Source organism: Leuciscus leuciscus, assembly GCF_965113295.1.
Source record: "Leuciscus leuciscus genome assembly, chromosome: 14".
In the NCBI taxonomy this organism is placed as follows: domain Eukaryota; kingdom Metazoa; phylum Chordata; class Actinopteri; order Cypriniformes; family Leuciscidae; genus Leuciscus; species Leuciscus leuciscus.
In genome coordinates this window covers 6,944,358-6,961,983 of record NC_138738.1, presented here as the reverse complement: position 1 = coordinate 6,961,983, position 17,626 = coordinate 6,944,358, and the positions used below count along the sequence as shown (strand labels likewise).

The 17,626-nt window shown below is 36.7% G+C and overlaps 1 protein-coding gene across 1 annotated transcript in view; it reads left to right on the top strand.

Moving 5' to 3' along the window:
* Positions 1–787: 787 nt before the first annotated feature.
* tafa3a (TAFA chemokine like family member 3a) overlaps positions 788–17,626 on the top strand; it is a 123,765-nt gene continuing 106,926 nt past the window's right edge. The window contains exon 1 of the mRNA XM_082189661.1: positions 788–1,236. The gene's annotated coding sequence lies outside the window, so the exon portion shown is untranslated. The remainder of the gene's footprint in view (positions 1,237–17,626) is intronic.

Genomic DNA, 17,626 nt, shown 5'->3' with positions numbered 1-17,626 from the left:
GTTATAAAATATGTTAATATTAAATATTTATCATAAGTATTATTATGAAAAGTTATGCCTGTAAGCAAATATATGGAAGCACATTTCCGCCACATAAAGACATAAAAAGTCGAAACTAGGACATACTAAGTCATATTTATGAGATGAGAAATCTAACTTATGACTTAAATCATAATAATGACATTAAAAAGTAAAAATTATGCATTAAAAAGTCATAATCATTAAAAAAATGTGGAAATTGTTACATAAAAGTAATAATTATACATACAAAGTAAATTATGACAAAAAGTCATAATTATGATATAAAAGTAAAAATTATGACTTAGTATGTCAATTCCGATTTTTTTATCTCATAGTTATGATTTAGTATGTCATAATTTCGACTTTTTGAGCTCATAATGATGACTTAGTATGTCATAATTACTACTTTTTATCTCAAAAGTTCGATATCTTTAAGAAATATCTTTTTTAAGTCAAAATTGACATACTAAGTCAAATGTATGAGATGTCAAAATGATGACTTCAAAAAAATCATAATTTTAATTAAAAAGCCGAAATTATGACATAAAAAGTCATAATGCTGACATAAAAGTGTCATATGTGGCGGAAATTGGCTTCCAGATGTCAATGGGTCTGATATTTTGCAATCTAATAGCAATGACATTCATTTATCACGTGTAACGAGTCAGTAGCCACCAGGGGGCGCCATTTCTCCACAGCGCCGGGCGCGCACAGAACCCTCTCCCATGGGTTCCTCCGGATGCTTGAAGTGCTGAACACTTGAGAGGCGAGTCGAGCACCTCACCATCCCTCTCCACACAACACAGCGAGCAGCCATCCTGAACGCATGACTGCAGCAGCCCAAAGCCCTGACTTCACAACCACATGAGAAACCTAGAATGGATATTTGAACCCTTCGTTACAATAACTGCAACTAAATATCTCATCATCCATGCTTTTTCAGACCCGTTCCAGCGCGCAAAGTTCAGACGCATCTGAAGGAACTTTGGAGAGTGGGAGTTTGAAGGACTCATTTGAGACTTTCTGAACTGGCGCAGGAATCGTTTTAATTTGATTTGCATTCTTGTTTGAATCTGTAGGTGATGCTTTCCTCGGGATCGTTTTTGCGCAAAGGGAAATTATCAGTCTTTGGCACTGCTGGGGTTTTACTTCTGACAATGAAAAGCAAATGAGACCGTTATTATCCCTTCACTTTTATTGACGGCTCAACGACAGGTAAGTCCTAGATTATTATTAGAAATTAGCTTTGAAATAAGAAAAATGCGGTGTATATCTGAGTTACTGACGGAGCATAAAGGATGTTGGAAATGGTATGAGATTTTATCATAATTGATGATTTATTTAATTTTAATATATTGTTATAATTTTAGTTCCAAATTAAAAAAAATAACAAAAACAACAAAAACAATACAACCACACACACACACACACACACACACACACACACACACACACACACACACACACACACACACACACACACACACACACACACACACACACACACACACATATATGAACATAATTGACAGCTATTCTACCTATTCCTGATTTAAAGTGTAGTGATGCAGATTTACTATGTATTTATTTCATAACTGTGTGGAATTTTGATTAATAAATGACATTGAGCTGGTGATATGATATGAAGATGATAATGGTAGTGAGAATACCAGAGCTGATGATGATATATGATGTCGATGGATTGGGTAGTTAATAATAGAGAGATGATGGTGACCACTAAAGTTGGACATATGGTGGAACACATGAGGAACACCCAGCCGATCCGATGCCAAATCTTCTGTGCTGGTGTGTTTGAGAGTTAAATGGCTTGTTTGGATCTGAATCATTGCTGATTGTTGTTGGGGTTGCAGATCAATGTCACATAACCTATAATTACTGAACAAGGATTATTATAGTCAGTCAGCATCTGTGCTGCAGGCCACAGTACAGGTGCACCTTTGCAAAAAAAATGCAATGACTGTGTTCGAAATCTTCAAAATGCTGCCTTATCATTATCAGGCAGGACTGTAGGAAACAATCCATGTTTGGCTGACGTTCCTTAACTTCCAATCCAATCCAATCCCAAAATTAAGTCCCTCCCTACACTTTTTTTGGTTGCACTTTATTTGACAGTTTGTGCACTTTCAGTGTACGTATCCACAAATGTGTAAGGTACTGTGACTGCATGGGTTATGGGGTTTTCCCCAGAAGTATGTCACACTACTAAAGTAAAATGCTTCGAAGGGAAGAAAGGTGTATAGAGGACCAAAAAAAAAACAAAAAAAAAAACTGTTCCTTGGAACGCACTTCTGCGTCATCTTGGAGGCGCAGTGGTTGCACAGTTGTGTACGCTGCTTGCCTGCTCAAAGAATCATGGGAGCGAAGTGTCCATCAGTAGTTCCCTTCGAAATCCTTAATTCTGAAGGTTCCCATTGAAGTGGTCAGTTTTAAGCACTTCAATATGCTGGCCATCAATGATTGTTCTCACTCCGAAGTACCCTTCAGAATACATCTCATTTAAAACACAGCAATTGTTTATATTCATATTTACTGAAATTGCTCCATCTAGTGTTTTTTAAAATCATTATTACACACACACACACACACACACACACACACACACACACACACACACACACACACACACACACACACACATATATATATATTAGGGCTGGGAAAAGATTAATCGCGATTAATCGCATCCAAAATAAAAGTTTGTGTCTACATGATATATGTGTGTGTACTGCGTATAATTATTTTGTATATATAAATACACACACATATGCATGTATATATTTAAGAAATATTTGCATGTATATACTGTATATATTTATATATAATTTATATTATATATACATTTAAATATTTTATATATAAATAACAAATATTTCTTAAATATATACATGCAAGTGTGTATTTATATATATACAAAATAATTATACACAGTACACACACCTATCACGTAGACACAAACTTTTATTTTGGATGCGATTAATCGCGATTAATCTTTTCCCAGCCCTAATATATATATACAGTATATATATATGTGTGTGTGTGTGTGTGTGTGTGTGTGTGAGTGGGATGTGTGTGTGTGTGTGTCTACTTCACTAACAATGATTCCATGAATCTGTACAGTTCAGTGGTTGGTTCAAAGAATAAAAATGGCATCTGACGGAGCGGTTGAAAGTAAATTCATTTATGAATGCCATTTTTTCAGCTTGCATTGCGGTTATTAAATATTCACTTGGTTGTCTAAAGCTCAATTACATTTGTTCTATAGATCATCAGAATTCAAAGCCTTCTGAGAATTTTCGAGTTCTGAAGTCGTAATTCTGATGTGTGAATTTGATGCATCGGATGATTCACAAGTGATTTGGTTCATTTAAGTGATATTGTTTGGAAGTAAATGGACACAGTTAAGCACTTTCATATAAACTTAAGCTCTTTTCACATCCTGACAAAGAAAGGCTTTTAGAAAGCTTTTTACTGCTATTGCAACAAAGTGAACAGCAAAGGTTGCATTTATCGGTGTATTTTATTATTCATATGCTGCCGTCAGAGAACGATGAGAAATTAAGTTTTGTCATGAACGTTCCTCATGAACTGGCTAAATAAGTAGTGTTTTCTGGCATGCCTTTTGCACAAAATGCGAACAGGTTTAAATAGTACAGCAGCGGCTGTGTCTGAAAGCTGCAAAATGCTGTCTCTGCAGGCCGGATACAGAGAAGGCAACGAGGCACGTCCGAATCCAATGTTGGTGCCACATTCTGTCTTAACATCCTGAGATACTTTCATCTGATTCATTTTTGAAGGCAGCAGAGATGTATCATGCACTGCCTATGGTCTCCCACAACCCTGCGTGCTCGATTCCATGATAGTTGAGCGAAAAAATAAATATGGAGCCTGAAAGTGGTCAGTTTGTGTGACCAACTTTTTCATTTCCAGCAAGAACTTACTATTGAAGTTATTAAGTATTTGCTTTGTTATCACCAAAGCTCTTTCTAATTTGTTGTAGATCATTAAACCGTTATGCTGTATCAGTTTTGTGAGGTACCTCCTGCAGAGTCATTGCCTGATAGGGTAGCGAGGCAACAAGTCATTATGCCTAAGCTTTCAGACGCAGCCAACATTTCCCAAATGACTTCGCTTCCACATGATTCTTTAGATGACACACCCACGACTCCCACTTAAAGGAATGACAATTTTCACTCAAAAATGAAAGTTTACATCATTTACTCACCCTCATGGTTTTCTTCTTACGCAGAACACAAAAGAATATAATCTAATCATACAATGAAAGTCAGTGGGGTCCAAAGTCCTTTTTAGAGGTGTCATCGAATAAACTACACTCTGTTAAATCACTGATTAGGCAAGTAAGCAGCTACCTTTGGTTTCAGTAGTGATTGGAGAAACAAAGCTTTTTAATACTCTGAATCAATTTGCTTTGCTTTGATTCACTTTCAAAGCCCTTGAAACACCACATGCTAGTGACACCTGCTGGTCAAAACAGCGTAAATGCAACGAAAACCCAGCCCAAACATACATAAAAACACAATGTATGTTGTGTTACAAATGTTTTCTTGGCCCTCAATTACAGATGTTACAAATGTTTTCTTGAAAGGTTAAAGGTAGGGTAGGCAATTTCGGAGAGGCTAGCAATAGCAAGCTAGCTATCCTCCTCCTCCAAAGCCACTCCTCCTCCAAAACATGAACGTGTACAGCAGGGCGCAAACAACTACCTCATATCTCAAAGCACATAACATTACAATAATAATGAACATAAACAACTTGAAGAGCTCTGAATTATCAGCAGATTCATTTTGGCGTTTATAGTGTTGCCATTGAAATGCAACAGCTCAGAGTTAAACGTCACGGGATGCCATCTCTTTAATGCCATAATTACGACATGGCATGAGCGCAGCACAAGCTCGTAGTTTTGGTTCAGAAGGAACTGTAAAAAGGGGCTGTTGTTTGTTTTCGGCACTCGGTGACTGTCTGTCTACAACTCTGCAAAGCCTCATAATGGAACATACTGATGATGAGCAGGTTGCTAAATACATAGGTTGACAGGCGGGTAAGACATTCTGTCTGAATGCAATGATTGAATAAAAATTTTTTGGTCCTGAGTCTTCCAAAGAAGATATATGCACATTTTTTATATTTAAACCACTTCTATTATTGATTTCTCTCAGGACGTGAAGAGAGTTTCAACCAGCATAACAAAAAGTGTTTCTGGAAAACATTTCCCTTTAATCTATTAAATGCAATATAAAAATCATTAAATACCATTAAATATGAAGTGTCTGTATAATACGGTATGTGTTCTTTTATTAATTTCTAGGGCTTCTTTTTGCATTTAGGCTAGTCAGTCCAATAAGTGACAATTAACTACTGCTCTTCCTGTTTTACTATACAAATGTGTCAGTACAAATGTTTACAACTTTATAAAACTGATCCAACATCAGGTAAAGACCATGGGTCATGGGTTCACTGAGATCTGAAATGGCAAACTTCTTACTATGTAGTAGGCGAAAAACAGTATGTGACAAAAGAAGTATGTCCGAATTCACAGCACTCATAAACGAGTCGGTGAAAAGTACCCGGATGTCCTGCTACTTCCGGCGAGATTCTGAAGTGTTCATATGATGGACACTTTACTTTCCCATGAGGCCACGGGAGAGGATTTATGAATGGCAGTGAAGCGACACAAATGACACTGGTATGTCACATGATAATGACAACATGGCGAATGTACGTCCAGATTACATGTACACATTCATTCTATATAGAACATTCTTTTTTAGCGGTCGTGAAGTAATCACTTATTCAAAATAAGTACCTACTCAAGAGAGAATGTGATTCCGGATGCAGCCAGAGTGTTAGTAATCAAGACCCATAGCTTATTCGCTTATAGCCTGTAATGAAATCCTAAGTGTCAAAATGAAAATGAACCATGCCGTAAAACAAGAGCAGAGCGGCAGAAATGAAAGCGAACACCCCTGCTTATCTTGTCAGCCGGGCCGGGCCCTGACTTCACCAACTCTCTGCACAACTTCTCCTCCTTTTACATCCCCTCCTTTTGTCTCCATCCTTTTCATCTGCCCTTCATCTTGCTTTCCGTGTCTCGTGTGCGGTCAGCTGTTTTTTGCAATTAGCGCTATCATCGCATTTCATCCAGCAGAACAGCGGCTGTAATAACCTTACGGCTTTTGTTGCATGCTGATACTATTCGCCCTTGATTAATTGCGCTCCCAGGAGAGCGACTGGAGAGCCGCCGTAGATCTTCCCTTTCACGCCCCATGACAAGTGACCCATTACTGTGCTTTATAGATCGCCGTCAGCAGCCTTTGAAAACGCCTGTGGGCCTGTTGGGCGATGATTTTATTGTGCCGTGTTATTTGTGGGAATTGCTGACAGACAGACCAAAGGGCAGCTGCGGATTTTTTTTTTTCTGGTTTGTTTCACTGCGAAACGTGGCGCTGCTCTGTTAAAGTCAATGTATCTGCTGGGCAACTTAAATTGGTTATGCTCCCCGGGTCACGCAAACAAAGGTCACAGCATCGCAATCTGTCTCGCATCTCAGAGCATCATTTGACAGTCTGATGACAGATCACAGTGCATTACAGAAACAGACGCTCGCTTTCACCCACATATTGGCATTTCAGATCATTTTCTGCAGCGCCACCGAGAGAATTTGTTATCAAACAAGGCCCAAGAAAAATCCCTTGTGTGTGCAAGCAATAAAGCTCTTTCTGATTCTGATTCTGATTAATCCAATTATTAAAGAAATTTTTGACTCAAATGCAAATTCTGAAACTTCATTATTTCCTCACCATCATGTCAATTAAAAACCTGTATGAACTCAAAAGAAGATCTTTTGTACAATGTCCTGGCTGCTAATTTCCATGCATTTACTTTGAAACAGTTTTCACTCAGAAATTGCTAATAAATTTCACAAAAAAATTAGAACAGCAACACAATTAATTAAATGGGAAATTTTGATGTTGAAAGGCTGGAATAGTATTTTTGTTTTTCATTTACAGTGCAACAGAGTACCCTATAAAACAGTTCATATGACTTATGAGATTTGAAATCTTCTGAAGCCATATTTTGAGGAAAATACCAAAATGGAAGCTGTTATTGAAGTCAAGTCACCTTTACTTACATAGCGCTTTATACAACAAAGATTGTTTCAAAGCAGCTTTACAGTGATAACAGGGAAATTCTTAATTTTGTCTGTTGTTCAGCTTAAGTCAGTTCAGTGTGGATTCAGTTCCGTTGAAAAGATGATCAATTATTAAATCAGTTGATTTCATCTAAAAAGCAGTTATGTCGTCATCCAGCTCAGTTCAGTTCTCAGTCAACAGCGTCAGTACAGTCAGATCAATAATATTGTTGAATAATATTAAGTGTCTCCAACTAAAATCAAATCTCATTCACTCCTGCATTCATGCTAGGTTTCTAGGTTTGATGATGTCAGACATTTTATTTTTAATGGGGAAACTATTCCTTAACTAGAGGTTGCAGCAAAAGTAGCTTTCATATTTTTCAGAATATTGCTCTTGACAAGATGAAAACAATCCCTGGCATTTCTCCTTCCTCTAACAAAGAACAATGTTGTTTTTCCACTAATGAACTTGATACCCTAAACTGAAAATGACAGCATTTTAATGAAGAGTGCTTTTCTAAGCACTTTATCTGACAAGATAGTAAAGGCCAGTTAGATTTGAACAGATATTTCTCGTTTGTAGCCGTGGTCAAGCTCAGGTACTATCCGTTTGAGAGCGTGTGACCTTCTGATCTGTGAGATATAGATAGATGGCGGTCTAGAACGTAGGAAGAGCTCTCAGACTTCCTCTAAGGCAGGTCAATGCGGCAATCGTTAGCAGTAATAGGATGACAAGATACTTTTCTATACAGACATTTGCGCTAGCAATTATACAGGACTTAACATTTGCTTTTAAGGTCAGGAACGTTAGAACAAGACTAATGGATCTGTGAACTACACATGAAGCATATCTTGATCACATTTAGTTTTCCTCTGCAAGTGTACGTATGTGTAAGAAGCAGTAAGCAGGTGGTGTCTAGCTGCCTTTTTGTTTCCTACATCAGTGGTTCTCAAGTGGTGGTTCGCAAAATGGCTTGCAGGTCTAAATACAATTGTAAATGCAAATGATAATATATATGAATATACTGTGTATATATATATATATACTGTATATGTATAAATAGCACTCTATATGAATACAAATAGTGAAAATATACTAAATAGTATTTATGTACTATTGACCAACCTAGTAATATCACTAAATATATATTAACATTGTTTTAATATAGCAATATATTATTGGCAAATTAGTAATATGCATATTATTTGGAATTAATATATATTATCAATTAAATTATACAATGAATATATATATATTATTATATATTAATATATATTATTAATTATATTCATTGTATAATATATATAATGATATGTATTAATTATATTACTAAATAATTATTATTAATATTTTATTAAAATATTATTATTAATTATATTCATATAATTTTTTGTCAAAAAAACAAAAACAAAAAAAACATATATATATATATATATATATTTTTTTATATGACACTTTTTCCAAAGAAAATATGTTATTGGTTGTTGGTAAATATAAATACTAATTAGTATATTGTTTTGCTAATATATATATAAACATGAATTCTGCATTTTGTTGGTCATACGAGACAAATAATATGTTCAGAACTGGATACAACCCATATCAAGAGGCAATGGATGGAAAAAATATTATTTATATATATATATATATATATATATATATATATATATATATATATACTGTATATATACTGTATATATTGTTTTCTTGGCTCTTGATGCCTCTTGATGTCTAATGTAAAATCATGGCCCTGAAGCGAAACCAGTTGAGAATGTCTCTGCATCTTCTATATTGATCCAACTTATTTTTCTAGCCACACCGAGCGATCACAGATCATCATTGTTTGGAGGGAGGGGTGTTTAAGATCACTACACATGCATGAGATGGCAGGTGATTTATTGCAGAGACGAGGCAGAAGTGCGAGAGGGCCGTCCAGCCTGTTTTGTTTCCTGGGGAACAGAACGCTCTATAGTCGTGTCCTTGGACTTTAGCCTGTCGAATTCTAGAGGCTGTAATTTGGAGATATTGCTTTGCATGCTTGTGAGAGGAAACTGCAACCGATGCGAGATAGATTTGCCATTGTCTTCCTGCCTCAGAAATGAGGCTCGGCTCAGTGCAATCACACTGTTGCTGTGTCAAATTGAAATCATGCAGCCAGTCTGGTCTCTGTTAGCAAGGAACGGATGAAACACAGGGACATTGTAACAAGGGCTCGGCAACTAAGAGCTTTTTAGTCAAAAGACCAGTGTTTTTATATGTTATCTAGGGCATGACCAGATCTCGTGCAACTTGTTGGGTTAGATGGGATGTTCAATAAAACCATATGATTACTTGCTTTTGATACTTTATTTGAACCAATTATTATTGCCTCTTTATTACATATGTATTTAAGTCATTTTAAATGCTATTGTTAATTTCACAGTTCTGTTCTTTTACCATAAAATAATCGACCGATAACTGAAATAATCGCTAGTGACAGCCCTAGTTTCAAAATGCATCTGCGTTGTTTTGCTTGATTTTCAGTCGAATAAAATACTATTTTTCTAGTCATATATTTCATCATGGAAGATTTCTTAAAAATAGTGTCAAAATCATCTCCTTTCGTTCTCATGAACCCAGTATCATGTATTGTCTCGTCTAGTAGAGTGTATCGTCATCACACCCCTAATGTTACCCTTTTTGTTGTTTCATGAATTGTGTAGTGTTTCATAAATGTTTCACTGTTTAAATGTAGCTGGAAAACCTATAATAGTATGTTTAATAGCAGGTTTCATTGTGACAACTTACCCCATGTATCTATGCTAACAGAAAAAAAATAAGATATAATTAAACTTATCAATTTGATTGCGGATCCAGAAAGGTTCAAACGTCAATCACCAGTGACAACTGTAGATTCACCCGTAGTAAAATGCAAAAGACTTCGGACTTCGGAGTTGCTACAGAAAAAAAGAGACTGCAACCGGGCTCATGCGAAAACAAGGATAATATCTGAAGGGCATTTAATGTAGTCACGCAATGCTGATGTTGTTAACATTAACAAAGTATAATTTGCACGGTTTGACGTGATATGATAAGCGATCGTTTGATTTAATCAGCGCGATTTACTGCAATGCTTTTTCCCCCTTAGTTGGTCAGGACAAAAGTGGATGTTAATGACTTTTTCAGATTACATTTTCCAGTAAAAATCCTTATGTTGGTCATACTTCCAAAAAGTGGAATCTGTGATTCCGAATGACAGTATCCACACCGGCGCGGCGACTGACGGCCGCACATTCTCCTCAAAACATTGGATTCATCCGCGCTGTGCCGTGCCGAGGCACAACCCACGTAAAGTTGATAATTCCGGGAATAACTGCAATTGCAGATTTCGAACAGAGATTGCGACAAAGAGGAAAAACTACGGACTGCAGCTTTAAAGGGTTAGTTCACCCAAAAATGAAAATTCTGTCAGTAATTACTCACCCTCATGTTGTTCCAACCCCGTAAGACATTCGTTCATCTTCGGAACACAAATTAAGATATTTTTGATTAAATCTGAGAGCTGGATCACTCCTTCATAGGCTTCTAAGACACATTGGGCCCTATCTTGCACCCAGCGCAATTGACTTTGTACATCGACGCATGTATCATTCCTATTTTGCACCCGCGCAAAGCGCGCTTTTCCCTCCACAGAAGCACGTCGCTAATCTAGGGAATGAACTTGCGCTCCCTGGGCGGTTCAGCGCAAAAAAGGAGGTGTGTTCCGGCGCAAACGTTCCTTCATGCTATTTTGATGGTTTAGAAAACAATTGCGCCACTAACCAGGAAAAAATAGTTTAAAGTGGCGCGTTGCGCATGTTATTCATATACTATTTTAAGGGCGCATGCTTGGCCATAATCAATGTAGCGTGTGCACAACGCGCATACACTTTGATTCTCTCATCTACACAGAAGCAGCAGTTTTCATTTTTGCAAATCATACATTATTACGATAGATAGATAGATAGATAGATAGATAGATCGATAGATAGATAGATAGATAGATAGATAGACAATTTATTATAAAAGCATACATCTAGCTTACACATTTACCCAAATTATCATACGCCTGTTTAACCGAAGTTAATTTGGGTGGGTTTCTCCATTTCAATGTAACTTCTCTCTTTTACGGCCGTGACGAGAGCGTTGCTCTCCTTGGCTGTGAACCGCTCCTGGCGCGCGCCTGGCAAATACGCCGTTACAATAGCAATCCGCTATGGAAAAAGCGCGTCTGCTCTTAAAGGGAATGTGAGATGACGCTCTGATTGGTTTATTTCACGTTACGCCCAAACCACACCTATGAATAATGAAGCTACTTCAGACCAACCCATTTTAGATTTGCGCCTGGCGCAAGAGTCATTTATCCTGCCGGGAAAATAGCAACAGCGCCCAAGACCCGCCCACAAAGTTACTTGCGCTTTGCGCTTGACACTTGCGTTTCAGATCGTTAAAATAGGGCCCTATAACTTGCTGGCCAAGAAAATGCATTAAAGAGATCGTTAATATAGTCCAAGTGACTCCAGTGGCTCAATCTTAAGTTTATAAAGCGACGAGAATACTTTTTGTGCGCAATAAAACCAAAAATAACGACTTTATTCCACTATTCATTTCCTTCTCTCTGGGCCTCGAGTTTTTTCACGTAGAATAACTGCGTAGCGCGTCTGTGTTATACGTCACACGTAGGCTCACTATTGGCCGACGCTGGTCATGTGTGTGGTGCGTGTGACGTGCAACACAGAAGCGCTACGCTATTACACTACGTGAAAAAACTCGAGGCCCAGAGAGAAGGAAATTAATAGTGGAATAAAGTCGTTATTTTTGTGTTTTTTTGCGCACAAAAAGTATTCTCGTCGCTTTATAAACTTAAGATTGAGCCACTGTAGTCACTTGGACTATATTAACGATCTCTTTAATGCATTTTCTGGGCCAGCAAGTTATAATGTCATAGAAGCCTATGGAGGAGTGAGACAGCTCTCAGATTTAATAAAAAATATCTTAATTTGTGTTCCGAAGATGAACGAAGGTCTTACGGGGTTGGAACAACATGAGGGTGAGTAATTACTGACAGAATTTTCATTTTTGGGTGAACTAACCCTTTAAGTATATTAAGATTGTGCTAAAGTGGAACTATTGCAAGTATACTTTAGGTACACTTTAAATATCTTGCATTTAAACACTGATATTATAGAGATCATACTATCCTTACTAATAGTGATATTAAAAGACATTTTAGGCTTAATATTAAGAAATGTGTAATTATAATTATGATTATATTAAGAAATGTAATTATAATATTCATATCAGTAAGTCTCAAGTGATAAAGTCAGTAAATATGTTAATGGATTTGTAGTATACTTAGTATTAAATACATGTATTTTAAATACACTTTGGTATGGATTTTTTTCACTAGGGCAATTTTCCTATTAAGTTATAAAAACATTATTTTTGATGAACGTCCAGTTTTTCTTGGTTATGCAAAACGTTATTAAAGACCAGATAACTTTGAAAGAACGTTCTGTTAACATTATTCAAGGTTCTGATAACATTCCTTGTTAGCTGGTATGACAACAAGCCCATTACAAGAAGCCCCAGTCTTCCCATTTACTGTCTTCACTTAGCTTGTTTTCATTCATTTTAGCGCATCCACCTGGTTTTTACATTCTTGCAGAGCTAGCATGGATAATGAAGCAGCATTGGGGATTTTTCCTCTATCGAGTCTTAATCTTTGGGTTTGTAATTAAAAGTACTAAAGCAGTCTCAAAACAGCATGCTTGAATTACCAATTCAGAGCCACTGCAGAGCATTGAATCTGCAAATATAGCAGCTATAGCACACATTGAGATGGATGTCACACTCCACGTAATGTGTCCAAAGCTCAGTTGCGTAGCCAATTGAGAAAGCTGTGATGGCTCATGAGCCATGGCTTATCTCACTGTGTGTGTGTGCAAGAACAATGACAAAGCCTCTACAAAATAACAATAAACAGTCAAGTAACAGCACAGACCAAGAGGAAGAGAAGATGATGCTGGTCCTAATGATGGCCACACTGTTAGATAAATGAATACTTTTATTCAGCGAGGATGCATTCAATTGATCAAACATGACAGTGAAGACATTTACTGTATAATGTTACAAAACATTTCTATTTCAAATGAATGCTGTTCTTCTGAACCTTCTATTCATCAAAGAATCCTGAAAAAATGCATTATGGTTTTCACAAAAATATGAAGCAGCACAACTGTTTTCAACAGTGATAAGAAATGTTTCTTGAGCAGAAAATCAGCAGATTAAACTGATTTCTGAAGGATCATGTGACACTGAAGACTGAAGTAATGATGCCGAAAATTCAGCTTTGCATCACAGGAACAAATGACATACTTTTATATAAAAAATATTATTTTTAAATACATAAAAATAGAATTACAATTTAAAACGTTTTTTTATATTGTAATAAAATTTCACAATATTACTCTTTTACCATATATTTGATCAAATACATTTAATAATTATTATATTTTGAAGACAACTGAAACAAAATGACTATGGCTGCACCTAATTATTATTACTCTAATGTTTAGTTTGGCATTAATGTGATAAAAATCATATTATTCTAAAGATGTCATGGTAATGTTTCCAAAATTACCCCCCACCCACTATTGTAATGTTATGTTAGATATAAACCATATCTATGTCTGTCTACACTCTAAAAAAATGCTGGTTTGTTTCAACCCAACTTTGGGTCAAATATGGACAAACCCAGCCGTTGGGGTAATTTTTTAAATAAAATTTTTAACCCAATTTTTGGGTTTTGTCCATATTTGACCCAACCCCAATTTAAATTTGACCCATTTAAAACAACCCCAAACAGTGTATAGAAAAATCATTGTTTTTTAGACAGTCAATTATATTACCTTAAATGTGTAATGTAATGAGTTACGTTACTAACTGCAATTTTCTTCATATAATTTGTAATCAGTAACAGACTACAATTTGTAAGTAATCTACCAAGCACTGACCATTCATAGGTCTATGATATCTTATCATACTGTTTGCAGCCAGACATAGCAACCAACTCATCCAATGATGTGAGTTTGGGGGCGGAACCTATACGAAAACAGGTGAAATGATCTGGAAACCAATTCGTAAACAGTCATTGTTTTGCAATTCCGTTTGGTGACTCTAGTGGTGCTGAAGTTACTTCACCTTTAAATTGTTTTTAGAGGGAAAATCCATTAAACAGAACTTAGTTGTTCACCACTTAACAGATAGTTGGGAAGCATTAGTCTAAAATCGCATAACCTTGATTATGCAACAGCGTAACCTTGCGGATATTTTGCAAGTGATTCTTCCCTGTGCCGATGTGCTCTTTTTTTGAATGCAGCTCCGTGTGTGATTGGATTTAGCAGAGAGCAGGGCGGCTTTGTGAGCGCAGAGAATGTGAGTGGGCATCCTGGAAGCTTCTGTGCCACCACATAATGCCTGACTGATGTGAGGAGCGAGAGACAAAGAGAGAGAGAGAGAGAGAGAAAGAGAGAGAGAGAGAGAGAACGAGATACTGGAAGAAACAGAAGGAGGGAATGAGAGAGAAGGGATAAAGGCGACGGATAAAGAAAGGGGGATACAAAAACGACAGTGCATGAGAGAGGGATGAGGAAGACGGGCGACAGAGGCCGCATGTTTTATAGATGTCATTTAAAAGAGCGTGCTGGAGTGGAGGCAGACTGCAATGAACTGTGACCGCGACAAAACACCAAGACAATAAACAAACAAATTGGTTGCCTTGGAGTCGTCGGCGTGCCATCCCTCCTCCCACCAGAGCGAGAACATCCCCACATCCTGCACGGTGTGTTCCTTTGAGATTAAAACGGGAAACACATCTCCCTCAGTCTCCTTCTTTCTCTCTGGCCACCGGGTCTCGATTGCTCTCATTCTTTTTCTTTTCTATCTCTTTCTCTAACTCCTTATGTCCTCAAAGGAAAATGTTAATGCTCATTGGTTGCTTTTTCATAGCTCATGAGATCTCAGTTATGTTTCATTCACGTATCAACTTTTTTTTCTTAAAAGAGATAAAAAAGTGAGACAAAAGTTGACAACTTTTTTTTTTTACAGTATGCTCTTGAAAGAAGTCTCTTATGCTCACCAAGGCTGCATTCATTTGACCAAAATACATTAACAACAGTGATATTGTAAAATTTTTAAATTAAAATATTCAATTTTAATATATCTTAAAATGTCACATGGTCCTTCAGACATCATTGTAATATGCTAATTTGGTGCTAAAAACATTTCTTATTATTATCAATTCTGAAAACAGTTGTGCTGATTAATATTTTGAGTAAACTTTTTTTTAAAGGATTCTTTGATGAATATAAGTTCAAAATAACTGCATGTATTTGAAATATAAATATTTTGAAACATTGCAAATCCACTGTGGTTAGTGATTTTCCAAAGTTACTAGCCACATTTTCACTGGCCCCAACTGTGACATTGATACCTTGGGGAAAACACTGCCATATAGATATTTTTAATATCTCACAATTTGGCTGCAGGAATATTAGGCTGCTGTCACTTTAAGACCTGACGCATGGATCCATTATACTGTTACACATGGATTTTTTCCAACGGTTTACTTTCACTTAAAACATATTATTGTGTTTACATGTATACTCGTCAAGCATTGCTTTTTAACATTGTTTTGTGTGCATTTGACTGTTTAAGTACTCAATTTAGTACTGAGAGATGGCTTTATGTGCATTGGGTGAACAGATAAAATAGAAATAAAAAGTAGTAGCGATTTCAATCAGTAGCACAGTTAAGATTATTTTGTTGGATTTGATGAGAAATATTCGAGATTACATTGAGATTTATTTTTTCCTTGCACACTTTGGTATATTTGCTAATCTCAGCAGTTTGCCATAGTTTTTCCCCCTGAAACTCTAAAAGAGACACATGAGATTACTGGAGGATAAATCTTTATTGAATCTCATTGCTTTAATCTCATTCGTAATTTTGCTATATTTATATCTCTACCTCTTGTTTTTATTCCTACTTGCAAATACACCAAATATAATTGTGTATATGCTACGGTAGTTGTGTTTTACTGCAGTGACATCTGTGTGTTGCTTGAGTCTCGAGTGTAATGCTTCCTTCATCGGAATTATCGTAAATACGAGTTTCCTAGTTAAAAATGGACATGATCGCCCTCTCATGCTGTATTTACCACTGGGAATCTCTGGGATAATTTTGATACCCGAGTTCCCGAGTCGAGCGTGCCATAAACTATAAACATGACGGAGGGAAAAACGATTGCTGTTTTGACAGGTATGCTTTATTAGTTATTTCACAACAGCTACAGTACAACACCTTGTTTTATCATTAAAGTAATGCATATTTACATATATGAATAATAATCCTTTGAAGCGTATTGTAGAGCAAAAATAGCCTGTATTTGACCAAAATTCCAGAATCGTCAGTAAGCTGATTATCTAGACAGCGCTGTGAATGTTTATATTGTGGTCAATGAATGGAAATAGTGGAAATGGATTGTGGAAATAAATATCATTTTGGCTTTAATAAGATTTTCCCCAAAATAGGGAAGAATAAACCCAGTGTTTTCCATGATTTCTGTTCTTTCCGACAACAAAGCACTTGACTCGTAATCACGACTTCAGAAGTGGGAAGTAGGATATTTCCGACGGCACACGAAGGCGGTATAATTCTTACAGTCCGCGAGCTGGTCACTGTTTGTCCACTACTTGCCCTGGGCTCCATCAGGCTGAGTTTATGTGGCAGTCTTATTGTGAGGCGCTGTGTAAACACAGTGAAATTGCTCAGGGCCATATTCCTCTCTCCACACTCTCTTTTCGATCCCACCGGACTTATTTTCAATATGCCACTCTCAAAGCAAACCATATTACCATAAGCTCTCTCAATATAGCAGGGCTGTGCAGAAAAATATCGTCCCAGGCTGAAATTTTGATGAACAGCCTAGCGTGACTTTTTCAATTTTCCCGTGCCTACCTGATATCAGATCGACCGCTCATTAGTTTACTTTTACTTACAAGCTTGGAAAGCACAGACGGACAAATTGAGATGCGCTTGGAATTTAGGCATACATGATATTTCTGGTACAGCCACATTGTTTCAGTCACTTGGTCTAACAGCAGTGTGGCTTACTGGTGTATTATTTTTCTCAAAGCCAGGGTGAGAACTGGTTTTGTTTATTAAACTGTGAAGAACTTAGATTAAGGTCTATTCAAATCAAGAGAAAAAAAATACTTCTGTATGGCAAAACTGAATTTTTAGCATCATTACTCCAGTTTTCAGTTTCACATGATCCTTCTGAATGCTGATTTAGTGCTCAAGAACATTTTTGAATAACCAATGTTGAAAACAGTTGTGCTGCTTAATATTTT